The sequence below is a fragment of the Cetorhinus maximus genome, chromosome 16 (genome assembly GCF_964194155.1).
Source record: "Cetorhinus maximus chromosome 16, sCetMax3.hap1.1, whole genome shotgun sequence".
In the NCBI taxonomy this organism is placed as follows: Eukaryota; Metazoa; Chordata; class Chondrichthyes; order Lamniformes; family Cetorhinidae; genus Cetorhinus; species Cetorhinus maximus.
In genome coordinates, this window is record NC_135894.1 from 97,107,656 (window position 1) to 97,122,020 (window position 14,365).

General features: G+C 46.9%; 1 long non-coding RNA gene across 2 annotated transcripts in view; it reads right to left on the reverse strand.

Moving 5' to 3' along the window:
* Window positions 1-14,365, reverse strand: part of LOC144691843 (uncharacterized) — a 386,040-nt gene that overhangs the window by 64,473 nt on the left and 307,202 nt on the right. Inside the window, exon 8 of one of the 2 annotated variants that reach the window (XR_013579225.1) lies at window positions 1,681-2,108. The exons of the other annotated variant lie outside the window; for it this stretch is intronic. This is a non-coding gene — a long non-coding RNA (uncharacterized LOC144691843). Of the gene's footprint in view, window positions 1-1,680; window positions 2,109-14,365 lie in introns of those variants that run through there. 2 annotated transcript variants of the gene reach the window in all.

A 14,365-nucleotide genomic window follows, 5' to 3' on the forward strand; every position in this document is an offset into this window, starting at 1 on the left:
ACTCCAATCTTGACTAGTCTCCAATATTCTACTGCCCGTAAACCATCCAAAAACTTGCTGTCCGTGTCTCAACTCACAGCAAGTCCCATTCCCCTATCACCCCCCCACCGTGCTCACTGACCTATGTTGGCTCCCAGTAGAGCACCGTCTTGGTTTGAAAGTTTTCATCCTTGTTTTCAAATCTCTTTATGGCCTCATTCTCCCTTATCTCTGTAATCTCCTCCAGCCCTACAACCTTCTGAGATACCTGCACTCACCTAACTCTGGCCTCTTGTACATTCCCAGTTATAATTGCTCCATCATTGGTGGCCGTGCCTTCAGATGTCTAGGCCAAAAGCTCTGGAATTCTCTCCCTACACCTCTCCACCTCTCTTACCTCTTTTAAGACATTCCTTAAAACTTCCACTTTGACCAAGCTTTTGGCCATCTGACTTAATATCTCCTTCTGTGACATTATTTTTATAACGTTTCTGAGGAGCACCTTGCAATTTTTTTAATGTTAAAGGCACTACATAAATATAAATTGTGGTTGTTGTGTAGTGGGCACCATTGTGATTCCATCCCCATGCTAAACCCAATTCTTCAGCAAGCATCACTGGACAGAACTACAAAGCTTAACTCTCTCCTTAGCCTCATCCCTCCCTGTCTCCATGACCCTGTTCTGTCCCAAGTCCTTTTGTCACACTGCGATCCTCCAACTTACAGCCTATTTCTCATTCCCTCACCCTCCACTCCACTATCCACAGCCTCTGGTCAGACCTCAGCTGGAGTATTGTCTTGTGTGGCACGAATGTTACTTGCCTCTTGTTCAACCCAAGCCTGGATATTGTCCAGGTCTTGCTGTATTTGGAGATGGATTGCTTCAGTATCTGAGGATTCACAAATGGTGCTGAACATTGTGCAATCATCAGCGAACATCCCCACTTCTGACCTTATGATGGAAGGAAGGTCATTGATGAAGTAGCTGAAGATGGTTGGGCTGATTTGAGGACACTACCCTGAGAAACTCCTGCAGTGATGTCCTGGAACTGAGATGATTGACCTCCAACAACCACAACTATCTTCCTTTGTGCTAGGTATGACTCCAACCAGTGGAGCGTTTTCCCCCTGATTCCCACTGACTCCAGTTTTGTTAGGCCTCCTTGATGCAGTCAAATGCTGCCTTAATGTCAAGGGCAGTCACTCTCACCTCACTGATGGATTCTCTCCAGTCTTTTTAGCTGGGTAGGCAGCACACTCACCCCTGAGTCAGGAAGTTTTGGGTTTAAATCCTACTCTGGATAGTTAAGCAAACTTAAACTGACTGTCCCAGGCAGACCTGAGGGAGTGTTGCACTGTCGATGGTGCCGTCTTTCAGCTGAAACATCAAACCGAGGATCTGTTTGCCCTCTCAGGTGAATGCAAAAGAATGCATGTCACTCATTTCTGAAGAAGGCCAGGGGGATTATCCCCTGTTGTCCGGGACCAATACTTTATCCTCAACTAACATTACCAAAAAAAACAGGTGATGTGGTCATTGCGGCTTGTGGGATCTTGCTGTGCGCAGATTGGCTGCCGGGTTTTCCTACATTACAACAGTATCTACATTTCAAAAGCACAGCACTGGCTGTAAAAGCACCTGGGGATGTCCTGAGAATTCTGTACAAATGCATGGCCTGAAAATATTTGTGAGACCTGGATATTTATTAATTCATTATTTTTTTAACTGAGATGCTTTTGCATTCTTTCGGATGGGACTGCAGGACGGAGGCACGAGATGTACAGAACACCCATCAGCCCGTAACACGAAAAGACTGAGGAACGTACTCCAGGTTGTCACATGAAACTGCGACACCGTGTCGAGTCACTCGCTGACTGACAAGCCAATTTTCATCCGGACTATTCGGACGACTGAGCAGCTGTGGTACTCTTACCGGAGGCCAGTAACCATGGCAACGCTGGAAAATCAGCACGGCAGTGTTGGAAAATGAAAAGAAAATTCTATTTAAAAAAAATAATTAAATTTCTCCAAAAAAAAGACTCAGTCTTAAGGCCCTTTTTAATTGGTGGTTCATTACCGCTGCCATCACCTCCTTTTTACGAGAGTGTGTGAAGACATGGAAAGCGTTCTGCAAATAAAAGACAAAACGAAATTCAGAGCTTTGTGGGATTTGGCAAATAAAATTGATTTTCATTCAGTGAGGCTGTTCTTGCAGATGCTAAGGTGTCAGTCCTGTGATTCATTTGGCAGACACTGATAATCCTCAGGTGACTGTCTGGATATTTGACTGCCGTGTCGACAGCTGCTTGACAATTGCTACCATCGTTCATCAGTAGCAAGAATATTCCTTCCTCAGCATTAACTAGACAATTAAATTTAACCTTCAATATTTTCCTAGCTATTTAAGTTGGTGGACATGTTTGTTGTGCTCCTAATCTATTGCTTTGCATCTTCCAAGGCAGGTGCAGAGTGAAACTCCCTCTAAGCAGTCCCATAAAAACACTCCTGGGCAGTACTGCAAAGGTTGGATACAGAGTAAAGCTCCCTCTACACTGTCCCCATCAAACACTCCCAGGACAGGTACAGTATGGGTTAGATACAGAGTAAAGCTCCCTCTACACTGTCCCCATCAAACACTCCCAGGGCAGGTACAGCACGGGGTTAGATACAGAGTAAAGCTCCTTCTACACTGTCCCATAAAACACTCCCGGGCAGGGCAGGTACTGCAAAGGTTGGATAGAGGAAAACTCCCTTTACACTGCCTCATCAAACACCCCCAGGCCAGGAACAGTATGGGTTAGATACAGAGTAGAGCTCCCTCTACACTGTCCCCATCAAACACTCCAAGGGCAGGTACAGCATGGGTTAGATACAGAGTAAAGCTCCCTCTACACTGTCCCATTAAACACTCCCAGGGCAGATATAGCACAAGTTAGCTACAGAGTAAAGCTCCCTCTACACTGTCCCCATCAAACAACCCCAGGGCAGGGACAGCACGGGGTTAGATACAGAGCAGAGTTCCATCTACACTGTCCCAACAAACACTCTTGGGATCTTGTACAGGACTTCGGTTTAATATTTCATCCTTAATGTTTCCTATGGTGGATGGCTCCTTCAATACTGCACTTGGGTGTTAACTGGATAATGGGTTCAAGCCTCTGAGTTACCCACTGAGCAATGACTGAGACAGTATTTTGGTTAAAAGCCTGGCAGGGATGCCCGATGGTCAAATAGCCCGTTGACACTCACTGTATTGGGGTGAATGGTATCTGTGGGATCTGTAGTGAATGAGGAGAGAAGGAAAAGGACAGATGAAAGGATGGGCCGCCTCACTCATGATGAACAGGCTTGTTGAAATATCACCACACCAACTATAACAGAACTTTGAACCAACAGCGAGAAAACTGAGCAACCTCTCACCCAATTAGCAAAATGCTGCAAAAGTGCAAGTGAGCACAATTTTAAACAAAACAGCCTCTGTTAACATTCCGAAGGAGCCTGGTGACTGCCCTTATCACCCCAACACACAAAAACATTCCCACTGATTCTAGTGACACTGAGGTTAGTAAGAAGATCCAAATTCCTGAATTAAGTCAGCAGCGCTGACTGAGTGATGCTGCACTTTTGCCTCTTCCACTCCATTCTGCTCTGCCTCTCTTCCCTGCTCTGCTATTTCCCTTTTATCACTTTCTGTCTCTCCTTTGCCTTTCCCTCTCCCTAGATCATTTTCATCCCCTTTTTTCTTTCTCACTGCCCCTTTCACTCTATCCCTGTTTCCTCTCTCTCTCTTTTACAGTCTCTCCCCTTATGGCTTTCTCAGCTTTTTTTCTCAGTCCATCCCAATTGCTTTCTGTTACTCTTTCTTATTCTGCCTTCTTCTTCCCTCTATCTTTCTCTCTCATTTTTTAGTCCCTTGCTCTATCAGTTTTTATCTTTCCCTTGCGCTCTTTGTCTTGCATTATTTCTCTGCTTCCCTCTCTTCTGTCTCTCTCTCGTGTCTCTGACTCTTACTTGATCACTTCCTTCCCCCTCCTACTGGCCAAAGGCTGCGCTTCCAGTGGCCTGATGGCTGGTCCTGAATCTGTCTAAAATGAGCTAGAGGGGGGGCCACTAAAGCCACGGTCTTGGTCACAAACCAGAAGGCGAGAAAAATGTCCTCGTCACCTGGGGTTCCTCAAGTGGGGTTAATGACCCAAACAAAGTAGCTGCTTTATCATGCCATCAAAATGAGGAGAGGGTGGCGTTGTGGTAATGTCACTAGACTGGTAATCCCAAAGCCTAGAGTAATTCTGGGGACATGGGCTCAAAGCGCACCACGGTAGCTCGTGGAATTTAAATCCAATCATCAAAAAACCTGAACTTGAAAAGCTAGTCTCAGTAATGGTGGCTTTGAAACCATCAATGATTGTTGCAAAAACCCATCTGGTTCACTATTGTCCTTCACGGGGAGAAAAGCTGCCATCCTTACAGTGCAAGGTTCTGGTATCAGTTAAGTGGTAGTGGAAGGGGCTCGGCGGAAGACAACAGCAGATAGAATCAAGTGAAAGGAAGTCATTTGGTTCGCTTGGCCTATACTGTTTAGTCCCACTATCCCAGCTTTTGCAACATCCGTCAGATGAACTGAAAATATAAACAATTCCTGCTCTTTCTTTTCTTTCCTTGGAACTGTAAAGAGGGAAATATTTGCATGGCAGCTTTCATGACCTCAAGAAATCCCAAAGTTCTTTCCAACCAAACAAAATTCTTTAATTTTGACGTGTAGCCACTGTTGCAGTGAAAGAAGCAGGGCAATTATCCACACAGCAAGTACCCTCAAAAAACAATCTGATAACGGCCAGATAATTGCTTTAGTAATGTTATTTGAGCAATAAATATTGTCCGGGATATCTCCCTGGGCATTCTTTGAAATAGCTCCACGAGCTATCTTATATCCACTTTGACAAAGCAGATGGGGCCTCGGTTTAATAGCTCACTCAGAGCTTGCACCTCCAATAGTTCAGTGGTTCTGTCGTTATTACACTGGGAGTATCAGTCGCAACTTTCTACTGAAGCCTCCAGAGGGGGCGTCTGTGAACCCACAGCCCCTTGGCTCAAGGGGCAAGATGGCTCCCCATTGAGCCATGGCTGCACATCACACTTTCAGGAGAGGAAGGGATCAATGTAGGAAATCAGAACAGATGATCAAATCCATGGTTACAGCGATAACATCCTCGAAGGCAACGTCTTCGATGGATCCTTTTTTGTTTGTCTAACCAACCCCTTCAACTTGAGTGACAAGGTTGGGATAAAACATCAAACGGCCATCCATGACATTGTCATGACTACATTGGGCACCCCTCTCCCAATGGGCACTGAACGTGATGTCCCTTTAACTGGGGCTTGTACAGGCAGTGGATGGGTTAACTCCAAATCTAACATTTAAACCAAGACAACCAATAGCAGCAACAGAAAATAAAAAGGGAAGAATACCTCTATTTAAAAATTAAAAAGAGACAAAATGTCTCTTGACAGTGACTCAGGGTAATATAATGATTAAAAAAAGCAGAGCTGTGATTTTCTTTTATTTCTATCGAACGTATAAATCCGGGGTGTGTGTTACTGCCCCAGTGATACCTCACTACCACTGCAGCGAGGGCTCGGTTGATAGCTTCAGACGCCAGTTAATGAATTCGTCTGGTCCAGTCTAGTCTGCCTACCAGTGATGACTTGATAAAATTGCTAATATCTCTCTCACTTTGTATTCATCGCATGCACTTCCCCTTCCCTCTCCCTTTCTCTCTCGATCCCTTCTTTCTTCTTGCCGAAAGGGCTTTGTTTCTTGTTAGTTGATTTAAAATGTGGATGTCCTTCTCGAATTGCAAAGAATAATAAATAGAAGTTCAGCCTGGAAATAATTTGATTGGTACAATTTTATCTGTTTGGATTTGGGGAGCTGGGGGGTGCGGGGTGGGGGGGGAGCTGGGGGGTGCGGGGGAGATGACGACTGTGTGGGAGGAAAGGGCTGATGGCTGATGGAGGTGGGAGATAGAAGGGGAGAGAGAAATTGCAATTTCTTACACCCAGGGGTAAATCAAGTTAGCGATTCCTCTCAAGGCAAAGAGATTAATTTTATTTTACAAAATGTACAAGCTACGTGATTTAAAAACAAATGGAACAAATGACTGCGTCGTCAACCTATTAATCTTCCCCCGCCTTTTGTTCCTTCAAAGATTTCTTTCTCCTTGGTGCATGCTTGCCTAGAATATGTCTGATCCTTTATGGGGGCTTTGAGGTGCTTGGTGCAGGGATGGTTCTGCATTCCAATGAGCACCAATAGGGTGGGATCGTGCCAGCGTTCCGATCGGAAGGTCTATTAGCAATTTTCCTTCTTTACTCCTTTTGTCTGACGCCCAATGTATTTTTTTTTCCCTCGTCTCCCGCTCCGCTCAGTGTGACTGGGCTTTGAACTACCACGAACGCTTGTAGAGGAATGAGATCAAGTTCCAGATTGATTTAGAGGGGAACCACCATGATTGATTGGAAACAAATTAAAGGCATTCTTCACACCCTGTGCTTCCTGACCTACATTGACACCTGGACTGGCAACACCTCGATCTGGAAATTCTCATCCTTGTTTTCAATCCTTCCATGGTCTTGACCACCACACCCCCCACACCCCGCCCCACTCATTATCTCTGCAATCTCCTCCAGCACCACAACCCTCCGAGTTATCTGCACTCCTCCCATTCTGGGTTCTTAAGCATCTCTTACTTCGTCAGCCCTACCTACCAATTCCCTTCCTAAAGCTCTCTGCCTCACTAACTCTCTCTTGATCATTAAGTCCCTTCTTAAAACCTACCTCTTTGACCAAGCTTTTGGTCACCTGCCCTAATATTTCTTTATGTGGCTCAGTGTCAACTGTTGCTTGATAATGCTCCTGTGAAGTGTCTTGGGATATTTTGTGATGATAAAGTCAATATAGAAATGCTTGTGTTTTAAACCAAGAGCAACTGGGAAAAGCTACGCAATATTAACCTGGCACGAAGATCCAAACCGTAGAAATATAGAATTGTAGAAACTTGTACAGAAGGAGGCTATTTGGCCTGTCAACTCTATGCTGGCTCTTCGAAAGAGCATTTGTGCTTAGTTTCCCAAGCCTTTGCTTTTCTTCATGAAAAATTATTAAAACATTTTTATTGCTATCATTATTAAAAGAATTTAGTGATTTTATAACTGACTCAAAGTTGGCGTGACTCCCTATCCCAGATGCAATGCTCCCTGTCCAAGTCATACATGCCATCCGCCATTCCCTCACTGTCCCTGAATCAAACTCCTGAACTCCCTAATCCAACAGCACTGTGTACCTTCAACATCTGTCTCCAGTGGTTCAAGAAGGCGGCTCCTCACCAGCTTTTCAAGGGGAACTAGGGAATGGGTGACTAAAACTGGCCCCTCCAGCAATGTCACATCTCAAGAAGGAATTTTGAAATGTTGAAGTATTAGGAGGCCCATGTCACCCCTTCATTTTATCCATTTCCACACCCCCCCACCATCAACCGGTTACAGAGCACTATTAGGATTAATGAACCGGGGTTCTGCTTGCCCCCATATCTGGACAGCTGGGGAGGTGGTGTGAGGAGAGGGGGAGGGGTATGGGGTCCGGAGGGTGGTTGGGGTGGGGCTCAGGTCAAGTGTGACGGTAATTGGTATGTGGAGGGAGAGGTGAAAGTTGGGAGAGCGCACTGACGTGACAGGAAACATTGTTCACGTCTGTTCCCCAAGACCTGCTCATTCTAATCCTGTTTTGAGAAGCTGAGCACACAGCAGGATCACTGACTCCTGTCAGTACTTGTGGCCATTAGTGGGAAAGAATTCCTTTGATCTATTATAATGATCGAGAGAGAGAGAGAGAGAGAGAGAGCGCGAGTGAGACAGGGGTGGGAGAGAACTAGTTTGGGGAAAAGACAATCTGGTTGGTATGCTAAAATGTTACCTGCCAAAGATATCATTACCTGATACCCTCTGTGAAGTTTGTGCAATGATGTACAAGCCATCATTATTGTTTACTTTGTAGGCTCGATGCAAAATAGAAAAATAAATCAAAAACAAAAGGTGATAATTTTGTTAATTGGTCTAGACAGTGAATATTTCTGTGGGGTGACGACAGGAGCTTGACTAAGCATATCCTCCCCTCGTAGACTATTCCATCCATCTTCCTTCTGGGTCTGTTTGGCACATGAGCTGCTTCCTATGGCACTGAGCTCCTTGCCCATTCAAAGCCAGGGTTCCAACTTGCCTCAGTGCCTCCCGGTCACCTTTGCTTCCTATTAACCACCCTGAAAGTCAGAGTGCAACTGGGATTGGTGAGCAGGGTGTCTGTGGCCCCTGTGCCTGGGCAGGTTGGAGAGTGTGGGGCGGGGTGCGGCGCGGGGACTGGGTGTGATGCCTAAAGGTAATCGGCAGGTAGAGGGAGGGGTGCAAGTTGAAAGTGTGCACAGGCTTGACGGGAGACTTTATTCCCTCCTGCTCCCCAAGACCTGGTGGTTTTAGTGCCGCCTTGAAAAGAAAATGGAACCATTTGCTGGAACCAAACCCCTTCCCTCACACACATCACGAAAAGAAATAGACAACATGACAGGAAAGAAATAAGGAAACTCTTGCAATTCTATAGCACCTTTCACAACCTAGGGATTCCCAAAAAACTTTGCAGTCAATGAAGTACTTTTGAGGTGCAGTCACTGTTGAAATGTAGAAAATATGGTAGTCAATTTGCACACAGGAAGACCCCACAAACAGCAATGTAGCAATGTGGTAAATGACCAGGTAATCTGTTTTATTGAAGTTGGCTGAGGGATAAATGTTAGTCAGCACACCAGAGAGAACTCCCCCGTATTATTATTCAAAATGTTGCCGTGTAATCTCCCCAAGAGGGTAGCCTAGGCATCAGTATAATGTTTCATCTGAAAAATAGCATTTCCAACAATACAGCACTGCACTGATGGTGCTTAAGGAGACTTCACATGCAGAGTCTCTAGTGTGGGGCTTGAACCCATAACCTTTTGGCTTTAGAGGCAAGAATGTTGTCATAACTACCCCAAGCAGTCTTATCCATTAGTTGGTATCATCTGCTGGCTGGCTTGTGCGCACATTAGTGAGCGTGTGCAAGAGGGCGGGCATCAGTGTGGCAAAGATTGAGTCGAGCTGTCCTCCATCTTCAATAGCTAAATAGCTTACCAATGCTCAGTGCCTAAGTTATCCTAGCTAGTACGGAGAGGCCTTGCGTGGACAGTCATTAAGGAGGTGAGGTGAGAAACCATGTATTAGTGTGCTGAGACACGTGTTGTTTGGGGTGGAGGGGTGGGGGGGGTGGGGTTGGGCAAGGGCAGGTAACCTTTACGAGAGGACAGGATGAACCTCCACGTTATTGGAACCAGACCATTTCATGCGTGGCGGCCTTGTTTTGGGAGTTAAGTGGGTGGAAATTGCTGAACATACGCTGGTGGGACCTACCCCGTTTTGGAATATGGGCACTTGGCACAGAGCAGAGCAGGACCCAGGAGACCGGGGGGGGGCAGAGGAGGGGGGGTGGGGGGAAGGGAGTGTGCATGGAGAATGGGGCAGGATGAGAAGGAAGGATGTTATCAAATCGAAAACAGGAAAGGAAATAAATTGATTGGAAGACAAAAGAATCCTGGGGTGAGTTGAGAGGAAACAGGGCCTCTGTTCAAAAGGGAAAATGCTCAGTAAGGGGCTTGAGAGAGTCCATGGAGGGATTTTAAAAACCTGTAAGGCCTGGACAGACTTGACAAAAGGGTTAAAAATATTCCTTTGTGACAAAGTCATTGGTTTAATTCAGACAAGTGCCCCAGTGAGGCTATTTCTGAGGTGAGTGTAAAGGAGAACCGAGGGACTGTAGACTGACTGAGTCTTATAGGCTTAGTCTACAATGAGTCAGGTTTTCTCAGTAAATTTCAAGTAGCTGGATTTTCTATTCACAACACTGGATTTGGACACAGGTCGAAACTATTAATGAGGATGATATTGTCTCCTTTCCCCTTGCTCTTTTGCATTCTTGATAACACTAACTTCTTCTCCATGATCGATGTTAGATTTGCCTCGTTCCCCACCACCACCCATTCTCTGAGCGGCCAAAGACATCCGAAGCTGTACACAGATCCCTCACCCACCTTCACTGCTCACTTCAGACCAGAATGGTGGGGAAAGGCAAAGATCTGCAACCTTCAGCCTCACCCACCACCACCACCGCACCCCCCCCAAAAAAAAATGCCTTGGTAACAACTGGTAACTAGACCACTGCTGTCGGTTATAAACGGGCCCCCGCTTCTCCGCTGCAATTTCCATTCTCCTGCTTAAGTCCCGACACCTCGTATTCATAGAGCATCTTGCACAGGGGGAAAACACACAACCGTCCCCGGGGTGGGGGAATTGTTTTGTGAATTGGTGACGGTTAACGTTTCACAACCGCGGGGGGGATTAAGAACTGACGCAGGGGCCTGACTTCCCACACCACGATGTTCCTTCATGTCAAGAGGTCGGCAGGAGGTTGGGGGGCAGGGGTGGGGGAGCGGAGTGTCCTCACCTCCCCCAGGAGGTTGACAGTGTCCTCCGCCCAGATCCCAAGAACCTAACTTGTGATATTTAAAAGAGGACGGACTCACAAGTTAGGGTCTCAGGGACTGGGAGAAGTTCCTCAATCGTCTTCAGCCTTCTCCTCAGTTTGTCCGGACCGTGCTGTTCAGAGAGTCTCACACACGCACTCTCGCACACCATCTCCTCACACTCCCTGTTCTCGTGGCTGTGAACCTTTTTAACCGCTCTCCATTGCCCACCCCTCGAGAACAACTCATAATTAAGGGGAATAAACTAATCTTTCCCCCGTCAACTGGCTCCCTCCCCCAATGGCTTCACAAGTACTACTGTCACCAGCGGGGAAATACACAATCTTTTATTTAATATTTAATCACTGACAAAGCAGTTAAAAGGAGGCACGGCACACTCGGCTTAGTGCAGGCAGCACGATTCCGAAGCCAGAGCTTTCTCGCTTCACCCTGACGCACTCTCTCCCGCCTCTCCCCCCCCACCCTAGTTATCCTCTTCGGCATCCTACAGCATACCCCTGATTGATTTGATTTTCCGGTACGATAGGTGAGATAAAGTGCAGGTGTCTCAAACAAAAAGCCACAGCTTCCCCGCTATCGCCCAACCTCCCCGATCCCCCGAACTACAGCCATCAGGCCACGATCCTTAAGGTTTTAAAAATACTTTGTCGGTAGGAGACGAGACTGTCAGTCTCCTCTCACGCAACCCCCAACACCGATCTCAGCGGCAGAGACCATAAGTGGACACCAATGGACACCAGACAACCCCACCCACCACCGAACGCGCGCGCACACACACACACACACACACACTAGCTAGCCCCTGAAGAAATGTGCAAGGTGCTTACGGGCACATCTTATCTCAAAAAGCGGTCAACATATTCGATGGGGATCACCAAGGTCAGTGCAAGGCAAATGCGACGACACAGAAGTGTAGACGAGAGCTTGTCCCCTTATTCAGGGCTAAAGAGGGAGCGAGAGCGGGAGAGAAGAGAGACAGAGAGAGAGAGAGAGAGAGAGAGAGAGAGACAGAGATAGAAAGAGAGACAGACAGACAGAATGTATCACTGCAGTATCGTGCCTGAGAGGCAGCCCCTGGGAATCTCGCCCAGCTTTTGCTTAGATCATTAGTCTGTCTGCCGATGCATTATAGATCAATATTCGCTGTTGTTTTCTCCTCTAAATCGAGACGTGGAAAACAATAAAAAAAAAACCCACACACAAGCACTCATCAGCGACAGTAGAAACGAGAGCCTTTAAAAAGAAAGAAAAGGAGATGGCAATATTTCTCTTTGTCTCTTTTCCCCCTCTTCCTCTTCCTCCCCGCATTTCGTTTTTTTTTTGCCGTGAAGCAGAAAAATGAAAGCTTGTCTGTCACTGCGTCACCGTACTCGGATTGCCAACAAAGTACACATGCCTCCTAAAACACTGCATTGCAAACCAGCTCAGTCCGATTCCTATCCTCGCCCTTGCTCTGTTTCGACACTTCTGTACTGTCACATTGAGAGCGTACAGCATCGTTTGTTTAAGAGAGCAGCGCTCTGTGTTTCCGTGAGAGGAAAAAAAAATAGGTGTCGCGAGAATAATTCAAAAGATGTTTAGCAAAGCATTTAATTATTGTTTCTTCTTTTCTAGCACTTTCTGCAGCCTCTGTGCAGTAAGAAGCGATGAGCTGTAAAATAAAATACATTTTAAAGGACTGCTTTTCCCCTCTGTTGCGATGTAAATGTGATCTTAATCAAATGCTTCCTCTCTTGCTCTCCCCCTCCCCCCCCCCCACCCCCCCACCCCCCCCTCCTCCTCCTGTGGGAATAGATCTCAAGCTCCAAAGATTAAAATCAGTCGCATATCATTTCCAACATACCTTGTTGCTGACTGACTTGCCTATCTCCGAGAATGCAGGGGATCAGGGAGGGATGCTGACTCACACTGGCTGTGTGTGTGTATGGGGAGGAGGGAGGGGGCTGTATTATCGGCTGGTATTTTGACTGTCTCATCATTAACTCACAGACTTAGCATCCACCCGCTTGCTCAAAGCCACTGGGACTGTAAGGTTTCAGAACAGAGTTGGAAAGCCTGGCCCTTGCAGGTCACAGACACAAACATACACACAGATATACACACAGATATACACACACACACACAAAAACATGCACACAAACAAACACACGCACAAACATAAGTGCATGCACATAAAGATGCACACAAACATGTACACATACCATCATGAATACAGTCACACACACGCACACACACACACACACACACGTACACACACACACGTACACGTACACACACACACACGTACACACACACACGTACACACACAAACACACACACGTATACACACACACAGATAAGTGCATATGCACACACACATATGCAGACACAACTACACACATAATAATGGACACACACGGACGCAAACACATACAAACATGTACACACAAACACACAGGTACATTTTCACACATGAGCACACACGCACACAAGTACGCATGCACACTAACACAAAGGGGGAAAAAAAATTGTAATTTTTCTCTTTCATTCTCAAGTTCCTTTTCTTTTCCCATCACTCTTCTATTACCTGGTGATTTCTCAGACCAGACATGTCCCTCGTTCCTATCCCTTACAAGGACAGGGGGAGTGCGCTTCACAAAATTGACAGATAGACTCCCCCCAACCCCCAGTGCTCCTCCTTTCCCCCGTTCCATCCTTTCCACTCGTACATTCCTCTCACCCCACCCTAACTCCTGTACTCCAGGCTCCCATTTTCCCACCACCCTCCCCATTCCCAAACTCCCCATCCCCCACTTTCCCCTCCCTACATACCTCCTCCTTCCCCACTCCCACTCCTCCACTTCCAGTCCATCCCCACCCCTCAGTCCATTTAATTCCCATTCCGCATTCTCCTTTCCCCACTCCACAGGCCCCCTCCTGCTCCCCAGCTCCCTGCCTCTCTAACACTCCACTGCCCCCTCCTCTATTCTCCAGTCCTCCACTCCTCGGTCCCCAAACCTGCCCCCCACCCACCCAACCCCCACTTACCCTTCTCCGACTTCCCACCTTACTACTCCCCACAACTGTCTTGTCTGCTTACTCCAGGATCTCCCCACCCCATAGCCCCACAATCCCCCCAACACCATACCCCCTCTCTCCCATTCCCATCCCACCACCCCCCCCCACCCCCACCCCCCCCCACCACCACCTCCCCCCGCCCTACACATACACACTAACGTCCCTCCGGCAATCATCTCCCTTCTAATCAATACGATGTTTCTCCACATACAGTCGCTGGAGCCAGCCTTGGAAAAATGCAGAAATACTTTCATCATTTTCTCTGTGCCTCAGCAAGATCACATGATGCAGAAACAGCAGGCTGCCCGCAGATGTTCATACTTGCAGTTCAACAGCAACTTAACATTCTCTATCTGTCAATACGAATGGTCAGGATCGCCGTCCGTCTGCCTATTTATCTAACTACTGTACATGTTTCTCTCTCTCTACTTGTCTTCCTATCTATCCATACTTATTCCAAGGGATTAAATGACTATCTTTGGTTCACTCTAAAATCCTGTCTCTGCCTCCCTTTCCCAGTCTCTCTCTCTTCCTGTGTCCCTCTTCTCTCTCTCTCCTCCCCTTCCTTCCTGTATCTCTCCCTCTTTCCAGCGCACTACATGTTTCTCCTCTATCTCCAACCGATTTGGTATAACCCTGTCTCTCTTTTCTCTGCCTCTCCCTGCCTGTTCCTAGCCCTCCTCCCCTCCACATTTATCTTTTGCTCTTT